The sequence below is a fragment of the Rhynchophorus ferrugineus genome, unplaced genomic scaffold, assembly GCF_030347505.1.
Source record: "Rhynchophorus ferrugineus isolate W39M unplaced genomic scaffold, kcgeb_rfMv2 rfM8, whole genome shotgun sequence".
NCBI classification, from domain to species: Eukaryota; Metazoa; Arthropoda; class Insecta; order Coleoptera; family Curculionidae; genus Rhynchophorus; species Rhynchophorus ferrugineus.
Window position 1 is genome coordinate 33,077,655 of NW_027472587.1, and position 19,416 is coordinate 33,097,070.

The following is a 19,416-nucleotide window of genomic DNA, read 5'->3' on the forward strand; positions in this document are numbered from 1 at the left end:
ATAGTATCTAATTAGAACATAGGACTTAAAAATAATATATAAATAAACCTATACCCATAAAAACCGTCCAGTAGTTTTAATTCAGAACTGTTAAATATCTTGTTGACAACTTGTTTACATTGTTGTTACGTGAGTATAAAAGATGTTTGCATTTGCGAGAGACGATTTTAGATGCACCTAGTTTAATTCTTTCTGTTTTACCCTAAGACGCGTGAAAGCGACTTTTCATCAACAACATCAGATCAGTGTTGCTAGTCATCGAGCCGTACCTCTCACCCTACAACATTTTTGTATGGTTTTTTGTAACGAACATTTTTGTACAACTTGAATGATGTAAATATACAATTCGTAACTGTTTAAAATAAAATATTGATCCTCGTGACTTGATTTCAATGACTATGATATCTAAAACTTGTATACAATTATGAATAAAATTCATATCTTATTATTTAGATGTGTTTGATTGTTAGTAGTAGCCTTGATCCTGAAAATATGCACTAGAAAATCATTCCTAACAAAATTTATAATGCAACGTTGCCGCACCAAATGCATATTTATTGAATAGTCACAATAGCTCGTAGATTAGAGTAGTTCTATTATGTGCCCATTGACATATGACAACGGTGTCGACCAGTATCAACACAAATCGAGTTTTATATATAGACCGATTTTCTTACATGTTCTGGCACATCAGACTTCTTTCTGTCTCTTTTTAACTAGAGTAATGCTAATTAGTAAAATCAGAAAGAAAAATGCCTTGAGTTTAAAAAGGATTTTGCGCTTTTATAAACTGAATATATCAATATGTTCGATGGTCTTAATGACGTGCATTGGCTGTTTGATTGGAAGAACTAAAAGTGTAATGTGGTGAAAGCATAATGGCATGGTGAAGCATTAATAGGTGTTGAAACACGAGAGAGTAACATGTTACAATGATACAATGCAAGTGTTCAATAAATTCTTTATATAGTATATACAATAAAACAGCCCAGTGCGCCATCAAAAATTATTACGTCACAACGTTGCCGTATCAAATTGGACTTATAACATCTAATTATCACTAACATTTTGGAGAATCTTGTAGACATTTGGCATCAGGGTCGAGCAGTGCCAACACAAATCTAATTTTATAGATTGATTCGGTTATATGTTCGACCCATCGGACAGCATTTTGTCTCTTTTTAATTAGGTTAAAATGATGATAATGACTATTTTTGACACCTGTGACTGAACACTGTAACTGTCCTCAGAAACAATAAAATCATGATATTCTTTACAAGTACTGCTGTTCCTGTTACTCTTATGCGTTATTTCATGTTTTTTTTTAATATACCTTTAGGGCATGAATTAAAAGTTTGGAATTATTTGCCTGTCACGTATTGTGATGCCTCTGACAACCAAAGCATGTAAGTTGTAAAGTAAAATCCTATCAAATATTCTTTTTAATCCCTCTTTTAGTTGCAAACATAAATATAACAGTAAAATTCCTTAAATTAGAAACCTGCAGACAATCTAACCTGATTGGGACAGACGTTAAAATAAGCAGAAGTTTGCTATAGTAACACTTGTTGCCCTGAATCTAATCTAAAACTGCAGCAATTATGTTCTAGTTTCTAGTAAGTTTCTAGGAAAGTAGGATCTATTGCCCTTTTCTAACATCCGATTCCTTAATATTTATGGAAAGAGAAAAATGCCTAAATGTGGCTTTCTTACATGAAGACGTGAGCTAGTAAATAAAATTCTCATGATATTCAAATGCAGCCACATTAACGTTCGAGAAGAACCAGTGTTTATGTTTATCCAAGTTAATTTCTGTGTATTAAATAAATCGTAAATATAACTTTTATGTGAGTTAAAAGATTATACTCGTATACTGCCGTAGACTAATATAAAGGTACATATTTAGACATGTAAATATTCAAACAACCAAGAAACCATTGACATTTAACAAGCACACCAGCGTCAGGTACTTGAAATATGTATAACAAATTATATTTTCAAGATGTAATTAAAATACAAAACATGTATTTGTATTTTAATTACAATTTCTAAATACAAGTAATTCAAATACTACCCAACCCTGGCGTTTTATTGCTTATTACCCCAATTAAGAATTTCCAGCTTTATAAGTAGGTATATAAATTGATAAGAAAACCAAACATCAAAAATACCTGACTAGCTATACAATATGCTATTGACAATACCGCAGTTTCTCTAAAACGAAATAAATACATAAAATACTACTAATACGAATAAAAATATAAAATATCCCAATATAATACAGTCGCAACAAAAGCCATTAATATGATTTGCTGTTGGTTGATTGGCCGTATCGGATTACTAAAAAATCAACACATCAATACTAGAAAGGTTACACGTTGAATTAAATAGTTTTTTCTCTCTTGCGCAATTTAATGGTTATAAAAGTGACTTTTAAATAAGCTAAGAAAGTATGTTCATAAACAGTCTTAAATTGATCTTAACTACATCCTCAGAAAGTTCTAATTAGGGAAGAAAACAATAAAATTTAACAATGAACAAATAACCTTATAGGAAAACAACCAGTATTACTAAAATACAAAATATGTACTTAAATTGATCCAATAAATGGATCCTAGAAGTTCCTCAAAAGTGAATAATTTCATTTAATAGTATAGGACAGGAATACAGATATAAAATTCTTAATGGTTCAAAAATGTTAAAGATATTTCTTAAATTTTATAAAAAACCTTTTGAAATTTCTAATAAACCTTTTAAATTGGTACTAAATTTTATATGTTAGTGCATTTTAGTACTTATTATTAAAATTGTATTAATAGTCAGTTTTTCTTTGTTAAGAAAATGTCGATATTTCTCTGGGCTGGTATACAAATATTTTTATATTTTCTTAAATGTATGGCTATATCTCCTGTAAAATATCGCAATTTTTTCTCCGATATATCGATACAGAATATCGAATATATATATCGAATAGAGCTAAAAACAACTAATAACTTAATATCTTTTAATTCTATTTCCTGTTTTTCATCTTGAATATAAATCAGCTATAAGTATTTTTACATCTGCATTGGTTATTAATTATCAACTATTATATACTACCAATAGGGTTCTTACATCCAAACTCCCAAAAACTGCTATCCAAACACTCAAAATATCTTCACTTCGAGTTATTAAGGGTTGCTTATTATAAAATACTAATTTAAAAATATTCAGTTTTAAATACATGGTCTTCAAATAAGTTAAGAGTAAGAAAAAAAAACATGTATTACTGCAGATATTTATTTCACATTAATTTAAAAATATATCAAAATACAAATAAAAATGCTTTTAATTGCCACCTCTGAGTCTTAGCACTAAATGCAATGTGGACTCCTTTTGAATATTGTAATCAGATAGGGTACGACCATCTTCCAATTGTTTACCAGCAAAGATCAATCGCTGTTGATCTGGAGGAATACCTTCTTTATCTCGAATTTTAGCTTTTACATTTTCAATCGTGTCTGATGGTTCAACTTCAAGGGTGATCGTTTTACCAGTTAAAGTTTTGACAAAAATCTGCATGCCTCCTCTCAATCTCAATACCAGGTGAAGTGTAGATTCTTTCTGGATATTGTAATCAAAAAGAGTACGTCCATCTTCTAGTTGTTTACCAGCAAAGATCAATCGCTGTTGGTCTGGGGCAATGCCTTCTTTATCTTGAATCTTGGCTTTCGCATTTTCAATAGTGTCAGAGGCTTCAACCTCCAGAGTAATGGTTTTGCCAGTTAAAGTCTTGACAATAATTTGCATGCCTCCCCTCAATCTCAACACTAAGTGAAGAGTTGATTCCTTTTGGATGTTGTAATCAGACAATGTACGTCCATCTTCTAGTTGTTTACCAGCAAAGATCAATCGCTGCTGGTCTGGTGGAATGCCTTCTTTATCTTGAATCTTGGCTTTAACATTTTCGATTGTGTCAGATGCCTCAGCCTCCAGGGTGATGGTTTTGCCAGTCAAAGTCTTCACGAAAATCTGCATGCTGCAATAAAAAAATATACTAATGAAAAATATAAATTGAACATAAGAAAGTAAACAACTTGTAGTATAGGATTGGTTTGCTATCCACATACACTTTAGAATAATCTACATTAGGTCTAGTTATGTGTCTATTGTGTATTATGTGTCTACATTATGTCTAGCATTTGCCAGTTGTATGGTTTGCTTTTACTTGCTTGTCAATTTCTTATACATGGTTGTAAAATTAATATAAATGTAATCAAATTTTATAAATTTCAGAAACAAATAAATTTAAAAGTGAATAAAAATTATATTAAACTCTACATGTAAGAATATCAAGAAAATTATCAGAATAGCCAGCTAATTTTCGAAGATCACAGGTATGTTAAATTTGTACATATCAATATTATTTTTATAGTTCCTAGTGCTTGTACAAGAAAAAAATCCATACATGCAAGGAACAACAGATTGGTGGTGTAAAAAGGTGTAAAACAAAAGCAAAGCAAATACTATATGAATATACATAACTGAATATATATCGATGCTATTACTATGATATTGTATTACTATGATATATATATACCATATTTGACGTCTACTTTGTTTTGTTTTTTTCGTTTTCATTAATGTTCTCAATGTTTCAGTTAAAACAATCTAATTATATTATTTTAAGGTATTTAGTGGTAGTAAAAAGAAAGGCATATTAGTAAATCTGAGGAACATATACAAACTCGATTTTATTATGAGTGCTTTTTCAACTTTTAATTCGACTAGGTATATTAAAATATTGATACATTTAATCGCATTGCAATGAATTATGTATTAAAGAGAATTAATATCGTTAAATTTATAACTTCCTATTAAAAAGTTAATACATAACCAAACTAAATTATAATACTGCGAAATAAGTATACTGATATATGATATATCAGTAATCTGGTAAAAATAACATTGCCAACACTAATGAACATAACAATTCACGAACTATTCTATAACAAAGACCTAATACGTATTGAGACATTTAAAACAAACATTGAAAACATTTTCAGTAATACGTAATACATAAAACACATTAACAAATAATAAATTGAAACATAATGATGCTAACCTTAGATTTCCTGAATAATCTTTATCTAAATAACGTTAAAGGAACACACAAATATTATAATTTTTGTTGGAAAGAAATTTAAAAATTGCTAAGAAACCCTTTAACAAAGCAAAATCTGCATTGTCATGAATACAAAGAAAATTGTTTCAAAGTTATACTTACTTATAGCTTTCTTATAAACACGGATAACTATAACTTCCTATCACAACTACGTTTACACAATAGAGCACGATATACAACAAAGCCCACTTTTCGCTTATTGCTTTAAACTGTTCAGCAACTTCTAGATTCAGACCTTATAAGGCCTTTTTTGAGGTTTAAACGTCAATACCCCCTCCAACTAAAATACATTTCCAAATATTAATTGTAGGGATGTGCAGAATTAACGAGAGAAGGGTATATCGATATTTCTAGCCTATATATCGATATTTTTGTAAGTCGATATTTTCGATATTTCAAAAATGTTAAAGATATTTCTTAAACTTTATAAAAACCATTTTGAAACTTCTAATAAACCTTTTAAATTGGTACTAAATTTTATATGTTAGTGCATTTTAGTACTTATTATTAAAATCTTATTAATAGTCAGTTTTTCTTTGTTAAGAAAATGTCGATATTTCTCTAGGCTGGTACACAAATATTTTTATTTTTTCTTAAAAGTCTGGCTATATCTCCTGTAAAATATCGCAATCTTTTTCTCCGATATATCGATATTTTTTTAATAATATTGAAATATTTCAAATATCGTTAGAACGTTCTATCGATATTTTCCATGGCGGCTGACAGCCATAGTTTCTTGTTATTGGATCGCTAGATAATATATTCTATGAGCATAAAATTATCGATATTTGAAAGTACATATACAAAATATATTAATTATTGGAAATCATGAACAACAATTAATTTTTATTTTCCAATACAATTCTTTTAGTCAATATCGATGTTTATTCACTTTAACCCTACTTTTTCTGAGAACATTCTTTTGTGTAAAAAGGGTGGGAGGTAAAGAATTGTCAAAAAAGTTCGATACTCTATATTATAACTGTCAATATATATTTGAAAAAGTATTGGAAAATATCGAAATTTTTTATTTGGATATTACTCATATGTCAAAACTGTTTATTTATTTTATTATTATTTATTAGAAAATATTTTTTTAATGATTTTAATATAAAATTAGCATTGTTACTGTATATCTATTTCTTTTGATACTTTATAGTGGGCTACATGACGATAATAAAGAATAACAAAAATATCGATTCAAAATAGTATACAATAAACAGATTATTAAAAATAAATTTATTTTAAAATACATGTATCATTTTTCCTAACCTGGTGAAGTATAGCCCATGGAACTATTATTTCATTCACAAGACACCAGATATTTTATATTGGCCTTTTATAATTTATAATAAGTATATTATTTGGTTACTGAAAAAAAACAATTATTGGGGACTCATATACACAGTAAACAAAACAATTGAGGCTTAACCCTAAAATATTAACAACAGTGTTATTTACCTCAATATTACGTTAAATACACTTTAGACATTATTAAAGTTACTTAAAATACTAAACAGCTACATTAGAATGATATTATTATTATGAAAATACTATACTTATTTGGATTTTTTCGAGATGTATAAATACATTAGGGGCCCAGACACCATTGATGCACGATATAGTATCTAATTAGAATATAGGACTTAAAAAATAATGTATAAATAAACCTATACCCATAAAAACCGTCCAGTAGTTTTAATTCAGAACTGTTAAATATCTTGTTGACAACTTGTTTACATTGTTGTTACGTGAGTATAAAAGATGTTTGCATTTGCGAGAGACGATTTTAGATGCACCTAGTTTAATTCTTTCTGTTTTACGGTAAGACGCGTGAAAGCGACTTTTCATCAACAACATCAGATCAGTGTTGCTAGTCATCGAGCCGTACCTCTCATCCTACTACATTTTTATATGGTTTTTTGTAACAAACATTTTTGTACAACTTGAATGATGTAAATATACAATTCGTAACTGTTTAAAATAAAATATTGATCCTCGTGAGTTGATTTCAATGACTATGATATTTAAAACTTGTATACAATTATGAATAAAATTCATATCTTATTATTTAGATGTGTTTGATTGTTAGTAGTAGCCTTGATCCTGAAAATATGCACTAGAAAATCATTCCTAACAAAATTTATAATGCAACGTTGCCGCACCAAATTTAAGTTTTAGCTTCTATTGACTCTATCAACAAAATTTAAATAAAATAACGAATTAAAAATAACGTTACAAAATATAATTTATTTTTACTTTATAGTACATCTAATGCATATTTATTGAATAGTCACAATAGCTCGTAGATTAGAGTAGTTCTATTATGTGCCCATTGACATATGACAACGGTGTCGACCAGTATCAACACAAATCGAGTTTTATATATAGACCGATTTTCTTACATGTTCTGGCACATCAGACTTCTTTCTGTATCTTTTTAACTAGAGTAATGCTAATTAGTAAAATCAGAAAGAAAAATGCCTTGAGTTTAAAAAGGATTTTGCGCTTTTATAAACTGAATATATCAATATGTTCGATGGTCTTAATGACGTGCATTGGCTGTTTGATTGGAAGAACTAAAAGTGTAATGTGGTGAAAGCATAATGGCATGGTGAAGCATTAATAGGTGTTGAAACACGAGAGAGTAACATGTTACAATGATACAATGCAAGTGTTCAATAAATTCTTTATATAGTATATACAATAAAACAGCCCAGTGCGCCATCAAAAATTATTACGTCACAACGTTGCCGTATCAAATTGGACTTATAACATCTAATTATCACCAACATTTTGGAGAATCTTGTAGACATTTGGCATCAGGGTCGAGCAGTGCCAGCACAAATCTAATTTTATAGATTGATTCGGTTATATTTTCGACCCATCGGACAGCATTTTGTCTCTTTTTAATTAGGTTAAAATGATGATAATGACTATTTTTGACACCTGTGACTGAACACTGTAACTGTCCTCAGAAACAATAAAATCATGATATTCTTTACTAGTACTGCTGTTCCTGTTACTCTTATGCGTTATTTCATGTTTTTTTTTTTTAATATACCTTTAGGGCATGAATTAAAAGTTTGGAATTATTTGCCTGTCACGTATTGTGATGCCTCTGACAACCAAAGCATTTTGTAAAGTAAAATCCTATCAAATATTCTTTTTAATCTCTCTTTGCTTTGCAAACATAAATATAACAGTAAAATTCCTTAAATTAGAAACCTGCAGACAATCTAACCTGATTAGGACAGACGTTAAAGTAAGCAGAAGTTTGCTATAGCAACACTTGTTGCCCTGAATCTAATCTAAAACTGCAGCAATTATGTTCTAGTTTCTAGTAAGTTTCTAGGAAAGTAGGATCTATTGCCCTTTTCTAACATCCGATTCCTTAATATTTATGGAAAGAGAAAATTGCCTAAATGTGGCTTTCTTACATGAAGACGTGAGCTAGTAAATAAAATTCTCATGATATTCAAATGCAGCCACATTAACGTTCGAGAAGAACCAGTGTTTAAGTTTATCCAAGTTAATTTCTATGTATTAAATAAATCGTATATATAACTTTTATGTGAGTTAAAAGATTATACTCGTATACTGCCGTAGACTAATATAAAGGTACATACATTTTACATGTAAATATTCAAACAACCAAGAAACCATTGACATTTAACAAGCACACCAGCGTCAGGTACTTGAAATATGTATAACAAATTATATATTCAAGATGTAATTAAAATACAAAACATGTATTTGTATTTCAATTACAATTTCTAAATACAAGTAATTCAAATACTACCCAACCCTGGCGTTTTATTGCTTATTACCCCAATTAAGAATTTCCAGCTTTATAAGTAGGTATATAAATTGATAAGAAAACCAAACATCAAAAATACCTGACTAGCTATACAATATGCTATTGACAATACCGCAGTTTCTCTAAAACGAAATAAATACATAAAATACTACTAATACGAATAAAAATATAAAATATCCCAATATAATACAGTCGCAACAAAAGCCATTAATATGATTTGCTGTTGGTTGATTGGCCGTATCGGATTACTAAAAAATCAACACATCAATACTAGAAAGGTTACACGTTGAATTAAATAGTTTTTTCTCTCTTGCGCAATTTAATGGTTATAAAAGTGACTTTTAAATAAGCTAAGAAAGTATGTTCATAAACAGTCTTAAATTGATCTTAACTACATCCTCAGAAAGTTCTAATTAGGGAAGAAAACAATAAAATTTAACAATGAACAAATAACCTTATAGGAAAACAACCAGTATTACTAAAATACAAAATATGTACTTAAATTGATCCAATAAATGGATCCTAGAAGTTCCTCAAAAGTGAATAATTTCATTTAATAGTATAGGACAAGAATACAGATATAAAATTCTTAATGGTTCAAAAATGTTAAAGATATTTCTTAAACTTTATAAAAAACCTTTCGAAATTTCTAATAAACCTTTTAAATTGGTACTAAATTTTATATGTTAGTGCATTTTAGTACTTATTATTAAAATTGTATTAATAGTCAGTTTTTCTTTGTTAAGAAAATGTCGATATTTCTCTGGGCTGGTATACAAATATTTTTATATTTTCTTAAATGTATGGCTATATCTCCTGTAAAATATCGCAATTTTTTCTCCGATATATCGATACAGAATATCGAATATATATATCGAATAGAGCTAAAAACAACTAATAACTTAATATCTTTTAATTCTATTTCCTGTTTTTCATCTTGAATATAAATCAGCTATAAGTATTTTTACATCTGCATTGGTTATTAATTATCAACTATTATATACTACCAATAGGGTTCTTACATCCAAACTCCCAAAAACTGCTATCCAAACACTCAAAATATCTTCACTTCGAGTTATTAAGGGTTGCTTATTATAAAATACTAATTTAAAAATATTCAGTTTTAAATACATGGTCTTCAAATAAGTTAAGAGTAAGAAAAAAAAACATGTATTACTGCAGATATTTATTTCACATTAATTTAAAAATATATCAAAATACAAATAAAAATGCTTTTAATTGCCACCTCTGAGTCTTAGCACTAAATGCAATGTGGACTCCTTTTGAATATTGTAATCAGATAGGGTACGACCATCTTCCAATTGTTTACCAGCAAAGATCAATCGCTGTTGATCTGGAGGAATACCTTCTTTATCTCGAATTTTAGCTTTTACATTTTCAATCGTGTCTGATGGTTCAACTTCAAGGGTGATCGTTTTACCAGTTAAAGTTTTGACAAAAATCTGCATGCCTCCTCTCAATCTCAATACCAGGTGAAGTGTAGATTCTTTCTGGATATTGTAATCAAAAAGAGTACGTCCATCTTCTAGTTGTTTACCAGCAAAGATCAATCGCTGTTGGTCTGGGGCAATGCCTTCTTTATCTTGAATCTTGGCTTTCGCATTTTCAATAGTGTCAGAGGCTTCAACCTCCAGAGTAATGGTTTTGCCAGTTAAAGTCTTGACAATAATTTGCATGCCTCCCCTCAATCTCAACACTAAGTGAAGAGTTGATTCCTTCTGGATGTTGTAATCAGACAATGTACGTCCATCTTCTAGTTGTTTACCAGCAAAGATCAATCGCTGTTGGTCTGGGGCAATGCCTTCTTTATCTTGAATCTTGGCTTTCGCATTTTCAATAGTGTCAGAGGCTTCAACCTCCAGAGTAATGGTTTTGCCAGTTAAAGTCTTGACAATAATTTGCATGCCTCCCCTCAATCTCAACACTAAGTGAAGAGTTGATTCCTTTTGGATGTTGTAATCAGACAATGTACGTCCATCTTCTAGTTGTTTACCAGCAAAGATCAATCGCTGCTGGTCTGGTGGAATGCCTTCTTTATCTTGAATCTTGGCTTTAACATTTTCGATTGTGTCAGATGCCTCAGCCTCCAGGGTGATGGTTTTGCCAGTCAAAGTCTTCACGAAAATCTGCATGCTGCAATAAAAAAATATACTAATGAAAAATATAAATTGACATAAGAAAGTAAACAACATGTAGTATAGGATTGGTTTGCTATCCACATACACTTTAGAATAATCTACATTAGGTCTAGTTATGTGTCTATTGTGTATTATGTGTCTACACTATGTCTAGCATTTGCCAGTTGTATGGTTTGCTTTTACTTGCTTGTCAATTTCTTATACATGGTTGTAAAATTAATATAAATGTAATCAAATTTTATAAATTTCAGAAACAAATAAATTTAAAAGTGAATAAAAATTATATTAAACTCTACATGTAAGAATATCAAGAAAATTATCAGAATAGCCAGCTAATTTTCGAAGATCACAGGTATGTTAAATTTGTACATATCAATATTATTTTTATAGTTCCTAGTGCTTGTACAAGAAAAAAATCCATACATGCAAGGAACAACAGATTGGTGGTGTAAAAAGGTGTAAAACAAAAGCAAAGCAAATACTATATGAATATACATAACTGAATATATATCGATGCTATTACTATGATATTGCAATATACCATATTTGACGTCTACTTTGTTTTGTTTTTTTCGTTTTCATTAATGTTCTCAATGTTTCAGTTAAAACAATCTAATTATATTATTTTAAGGTATTTAGTGGTAGTAAAAAGAAAGGCATATTAGTAAATCTGAGGAACATATACAAACTCGATTTTATTATGAGTGCTTTTTCAACTTTTAATTCGACTAGGTATATTAAAATATTGATACATTTAATCGCATTGCAATGAATTATGTATTAAAGAGAATTAATATCGTTAAATTTATAACTTCCTATTAAAAAGTTAATACATAACCAAACTAAATTATAATACTGCGAAATAAGTATACTGATATATGATATATCAGTAATCTGGTAAAAATAACATTGCCAACACTAATGAACATAACAATTCACGAACTATTCTATAACAAAGACCTAATACGTATTGAGACATTTAAAACAAACATTGAAAACATTTTCAGTAATACGTAATACATAAAACACATTAACAAATAATAAATTGAAACATAATGATGCTAACCTTAGATTTCCTGAATAATCTTTATCTAAATAACGTTAAAGGAACACACAAATATTATAATTTTTGTTGGAAAGAAATTTAAAAATTGCTAAGAAACCCTTAAACAAAGCAAAATCTGCATTGTCATGAATACAAAGAAAATTGTTTCAAAGTTATACTTACTTATAGCTTTCTTATAAACACGGATAACTATAACTTCCTATCACAACTACGTTTACACAATAGAGCACGATATACAACAAAGCCCACTTTTCGCTTATTGCTTTAAACTGTTCAGCAACTTCTAGATTCAGACCTTATAAGGCCTTTTTTGAGGTTTAAACGTCAATACCCCCTCCAACTAAAATACATTTCCAAATATTAATTGTAGGGATGTGCAGAATTAACGAGAGAAGGGTATATCGATATTTCTAGCCTATATATCGATATTTTTGTAAGTCGATATTTTCGATATTTCAAAAATGTTAAAGATATTTCTTAAACTTTATAAAAACCATTTTGAAACTTCTAATAAACCTTTTAAATTGGTACTAAATTTTATATGTTAGTGCATTTTAGTACTTATTATTAAAATCTTATTAATAGTCAGTTTTTCTTTGTTAAGAAAATGTCGATATTTCTCTAGGCTGGTACACAAATATTTTTATTTTTTCTTAAAAGTCTGGCTATATCTCCTGTAAAATATCGCAATCTTTTTCTCCGATATATCGATATTTTTTTAATAATATTGAAATATTTCAAATATCGTTAGAACGTTCTATCGATATTTTCCATGGCGGCTGACAGCCATAGTTTCTTGTTATTGGATCGCTAGATAATATATTCTATGAGCATAAAATTATCGATATTTGAAAGTACATATACAAAATATATTAATTATTGGAAATCATGAACAACAATTAATTTTTATTTTCCAATACAATTCTTTTAGTCAATATCGATGTTTATTCACTTTAACCCTACTTTTTCTGAGAACATTCTTTTGTGTAAAAAGGGTGGGAGGTAAAGAATTGTCAAAAAAGTTCGATACTCTATATTATAACTGTCAATATATATTTGAAAAAGTATTGGAAAATATCGAAATTTTTTATTTGGATATTACTCATATGTCAAAACTGTTTATTTATTTTATTATTATTTATTAGAAAATATTTTTTTAATGATTTTAATATAAAATTAGCATTGTTACTGTATATCTATTTCTTTTGATACTTTATAGTGGGCTACATGACGATAATAAAGAATAACAAAAATATCGATTCAAAATAGTATACAATAAACAGATTATTAAAAATAAATTTATTTTAAAATACATGTATCATTTTTCCTAACCTGGTGAAGTATAGCCCATGGAACTATTATTTCATTCACAAGACACCAGATATTTTATATTGGCCTTTTATAATTTATAATAAGTATATTATTTGGTTACTGAAAAAAAACAATTATTGGGGACTCATATACACAGTAAACAAAACAATTGAGGCTTAACCCTAAAATATTAACAACAGTGTTATTTACCTCAATATTAAGTTAAATACACTTTAGACATTATTAAAATTACTTAAAATACTAAACAGCTACATTAGAATGATATTATTATTATGAAAATACTATACTTATTTGGATTTTTTCGAGATGTATAAATACATTAGGGGCCCAGACACCATTGATGCACGATAGAGTATCTAATTAGAACATAGGACTTAAAAATAATGTATAAATAAACCTATACCCATAAAAACCGTCCAGTAGTTTTAATTCAGAACTGTTAAATATCTTGTTGACAACTTGTTTACATTGTTGTTACGTGAGTATAAAAGATGTTTGCATTTGCGAGAGACGATTTTAGATGCACCTAGTTTAATTCTTTCTGTTTTACGGTAAGACGCGTGAAAGCGACTTTTCATCAACAACATCAGATCAGTGTTGCTAGTCATCGAGCCGTACCTCTCATCCTACTACATTTTTATATGGTTTTTTGTAACAAACATTTTTGTACAACTTGAATGATGTAAATATACAATTCGTAACTGTTTAAAATAAAATATTGATCCTCGTGAGTTGATTTCAATGACTATGATATTTAAAACTTGTATACAATTATGAATAAAATTCATATCTTATTATTTAGATGTGTTTGATTGTTAGTAGTAGCCTTGATCCTGAAAATATGCACTAGAAAATCATTCCTAACAAAATTTATAATACAACGTTGCCGCACCAAATTTAAGTTTTAGCTTCTATTGACTCTATCAACAAAATTTAAATAAAATAACGAAATAAAAATAACGTTACAAAATATAATTTAATTTTACTTTATAGTACATCTAATGCATATTTATTGAATAGTCACAATAGCTCGTAGATTAGAGTTGTTCTATTATATGCCCATTGACATATGACAACGGTGTCGACCAGTATCAACACAAATCGAGTTTTATATATAGACCGATTTTCTTACATGTTCTGGCACATCAGACTTCTTTCTGTATCTTTTTAACTAGAGTAATGCTAATTAGTAAAATCAGAAAAAAAAATACCTTGAGTTTAAAAAGGATTTTGCGTTTTTATAAACTGAATATATCAATATGTTCGATGGTCTTAATGACGTGCATTGGCTGTTTGATTGGAAGAACTAAAAGTGTAATGTGGCGAAAGCATAATGGCATGGTGAAGCATTAATAGGTGTTGAAACACGAGAGAGTAACATGTTACAATGATACAATGCAAGTGTTCAATAAATTCTTTATATAGTATATACAATAAAACAGCCCAGTGCGCCATCAAAAATTATTACGTCACAACGTTGCCGTATCAAATTGGACTTATAACATCTAATTATCACCAACATTTTGGAGAATCTTGTAGACATTTGGCATCAGGGTCGAGCAGTGCCAGCACAAATCTAATTTTATAGATTGATTCGGTTATATTTTCGACCCATCGGACAGCATTTTGTCTCTTTTTAATTAGGTTAAAATGATGATAATGACTATTTTTGACACCTGTGACTGAACACTGTAACTGTCCTCAGAAACAATAAAATCATGATATTCTTTACTAGTACTGCTGTTCCTGTTACTCTTATGCGTTATTTCATGTTTTTTTTTTTTAATATACCTTTAGGGCATGAATTAAAAGTTTGGAATTATTTGCCTGTCACGTATTGTGATGCCTCTGACAACCAAAGCATTTTGTAAAGTAAAATCCTATCAAATATTCTTTTTAATCTCTCTTTGCTTTGCAAACATAAATATAACAGTAAAATTCCTTAAATTAGAAACCTGCAGACAATCTAACCTGATTAGGACAGACGTTAAAGTAAGCAGAAGTTTGCTATAGCAACACTTGTTGCCCTGAATCTAATCTAAAACTGCAGCAATTATGTTCTAGTTTCTAGTAAGTTTCTAGGAAAGTAGGATCTATTGCCCTTTTCTAACATCCGATTCCTTAATATTTATGGAAAGAGAAAATTGCCTAAATGTGGCTTTCTTACATGAAGACGTGAGCTAGTAAATAAAATTCTCATGATATTCAAATGCAGCCACATTAACGTTCGAGAAGAACCAGTGTTTATGTTTATCCAAGTTAATTTCTATGTATTAAATAAATCGTAAATATAACTTTTATGTGAGTTAAAAGATTATACTCGTATACTGCCGTAGACTAATATAAAGGTACATATTTAGACATGTAAATATTCAAACAACCAAGAAACCATTGACATTTAACAAGCACACCAGCGTCAGGTACTTGAAATATGTATAACAAATTATATTTTCAAGATGTAATTAAAATACAAAACATGTATTTGTATTTTAATTACAATTTCTAAATACTAAAAGTAATTCAAATACTACCCAACCCTGGCGTTTTATTGCTTATTACCCCAATTAAGACTTTACAGCTTTATAAGTAGGTATATAAATTGATAAGAAAACCAAACATCAAAAAAACCTGACTAGCTATACAATATGCTATTGACAATATCGCAGTTTCTCTAAAACGAAATAAATACATAAAATACTACTAATACGAATAAAAATATAAAATATCCCAATATAATACAGTCGCAACAAAAGCCATTAATATGATTTGCTGTTGGTTGATTGGCCGTATCGGATTACTAAAAAATCAACACATCAATACTAGAAAGGTTACACGTTGAATTAAATAGTTTTTTCTCTCTTGCGCAATTTAATGGTTATAAAAGTGACTTTTAAATAAGCTAAGAAAGTATGTTCATAAACAGTCTTAAATTGATCTTAACTACATTCTCAGAAAGTTCTAATTAGGGAAGAAAACAATAAAATTTAACAATGAACAAATAACCTTATAGGAAAACAACCAGTATTACTAAAATACAAAATATGTACTTAAATTGATCCAATAAATGGATCCTAGAAGTTCCTCAAAAGTGAATAATTTCATTTAATAGTATAGGACAGGAATACAGATATAAAATTCTTAATGGTTCAAAAATGTTAAAGATATTTCTTAAACTTTATAAAAAACCTTTTGAAATTTCTAATAAACCTTTTAAATTGGTACTAAATTTTATATGTTAGTGCATTTTAGTACTCATTATTAAAATTGTATTAATAGTCAGTTTTTCTTTGTTAAGAAAATGTCGATATTTCTCTGGGCTGGTATACAAATATTTTTATATTTTCTTAAATGTATGGCTATATCTCCTGTAAAATATCGCAATTTTTTCTCCGATATATCGATATAGAATATCGAATATATATATCGAATAGAGCTAAAAACAACTAATAACTTAAAATCTTTTAATTCTATTTCCTGTTTTTCATCTTGAATATAAATCAGCTATAAGTATTTTTACATCTGCATTGGTTATTAATTATCAACTATTATATACTACCAATAGGGTTCTTACATCCAAACTCCCAAAAACTGCTATCCAAACACTCAAAATATCTTCACTTCGAGTTATTAAGGGTTGCTTATTATAAAATACTAATTTAAAAATATTCAGTTTTAAATACATGGTCTTCAAATAAGTTAAGAGTAAGAAAAAAAAAACATGTATTACTGCAGATATTTATTTCACATTAATTTAAAAATATATCAAAATACAAATAAAAATGCTTTTAATTGCCACCTCTGAGTCTTAGCACTAAATGCAATGTGGACTCCTTTTGAATATTGTAATCAGATAGGGTACGACCATCTTCCAATTGTTTACCAGCAAAGATCAATCGCTGTTGATCTGGAGGAATACCTTCTTTATCTCGAATTTTAGCTTTTACATTTTCAATCGTGTCTGATGGTTCAACTTCAAGGGTGATCGTTTTACCAGTTAAAGTTTTGACAAAAATCTGCATGCCTCCTCTCAATCTCAATACCAGGTGAAGTGTAGATTCCTTCTGGATATTGTAATCAGAAAGAGTACGTCCATCTTCTAGTTGTTTACCAGCAAAGATCAATCGCTGTTGGTCTGGGGCAATGCCTTCTTTATCTTGAATCTTGGCTTTCGCATTTTCAATAGTGTCAGAGGCTTCAACCTCCAGAGTAATGGTTTTGCCAGTTAAAGTCTTGACAATAATTTGCATGCCTCCCCTCAATCTCAACACTAAGTGAAGAGTTGATTACTTTTGGATGTTGTAATCAGACAATGTACGTCCATCTTCTAGTTGTTTACCAGCAAAGATCAATCGCTGCTGGTCTGGTGGAATGCCTTCTTTATCTTGAATCTTGGCTTTAACATTTTCGATTGTGTCAGATGCCTCAGCCTCCAGGGTGATGGTTTTGCCAGTCAAAGTCTTCACGAAAATCTGCATGCTGCAATAAAAAAATATACTAATGAAAAATATAAATTGAACATAAGAAAGTAAACAACATGTAGTATAGGATTGCTTTGCTATCCACATACACTTTAGAATAATCTACATTAGGTCTAGTTATGTGTCTATTGTGTATTATGTGTCTACATTATGTCTAGCATTTGCCAGTTGTATGGTTTGCTTTTACTTGCTTGTCAATTTCTTATACATGGTTGTAAAATTAATATAAATGTAATCAAATTTTATAAATTTCAGAAACAAATAAATTTAAAAGTGAATAAAAATTATATTAAACTCTACATGTAAGAATATCAAGAAAATTATCAGAATAGCCAGCTAATTTTCGAAGATCACAGGTATGTTAAATTTGTACATATCAATATTATTTTTATAGTTCCTAGTGCTTGTACAAGAAAAAAATCCATACATGCAAGGAACAACAGATTGGTGGTGTAAATAGGTGTAAAACAAAAGCAAAGCAAATACTATATGAATATACATAACTGAATATATATCGATGCTATTACTATGATATTGCAATATACCATATTTGACGTCTACTTTGTTTTGTTTTTTTCGTTTTCATTAATGTTCTCAATGTTTCAGTTAAAACAATCTAATTATATTATTTTAAGGTATTTAGTGGTAGTAAAAAGAAAGGCATATTAGTAAATCTGAGGAACATATACAAACTCGATTTTATTATGAGTGCTTTTTCAACTTTTAATTCGACTAGGTATATTAAAATATTGATACATTTAATCGCATTGCAATGAATTATGTATTAAAGAGAATTAATATCGTTAAATTTATAACTTCCTATTAAAAAGTTAATACATAACCAAACTAAATTATAATACTGCGAAATAAGTATACTGATATATGATATATCAGTAATCTGGTAAAAATAACATATTCTATAACAAAGACCTAATACGTATTGAAACATTTAAAACAAACATTGAAAACATTTTCAGTAATACGTAATACATAAAACACATTAACAAATAATAAATTGAAACATAATGATGCTAACCTTAGATTTCCTGAATAATCTTTATCTAAATAACGTTAAAGGAACACACAAATATTATAATTTTTGTTGGAAAGAAATTTAAAAATTGCTAAGAAACCCTTAAACAAAGCAAAATCTGCATTGTCATGAATACAAAGAAAATTGTTTCAAAGTTATACTTACTTATAGCTTTCTTATAAACACGGATAACTATAACTTCCTATCACAACTACGTTTACACAATAGAGCACGATATACAACAAAGCCCACTTTTTGCTTATTGCTTTAAACTGTTCAGCAACTTCTAGATTCAGACCTTATAAGGCCTTTTTTGAGGTCTGAACGTCAATACCCCCTCCAACTAAAATACATTTCGAAATAT

General features: G+C 28.9%; 1 pseudogene across 1 annotated transcript; it reads right to left on the reverse strand.

Moving 5' to 3' along the window:
- Nucleotides 1-3,263: 3,263 nt before the first annotated feature.
- Nucleotides 3,264-19,349, reverse strand: LOC143201094 (polyubiquitin-C-like; annotated as a pseudogene). The gene is made up of 4 exons (XR_013006879.1): nucleotides 19,218-19,349; nucleotides 17,313-18,017; nucleotides 10,206-11,138; nucleotides 3,264-4,018 (listed from the first exon to the last, which is right to left on the reverse strand). The product of XR_013006879.1 is annotated as a polyubiquitin-C-like (transcript).
- Between the last annotated feature and the right edge of the window lie 67 nt (nucleotides 19,350-19,416).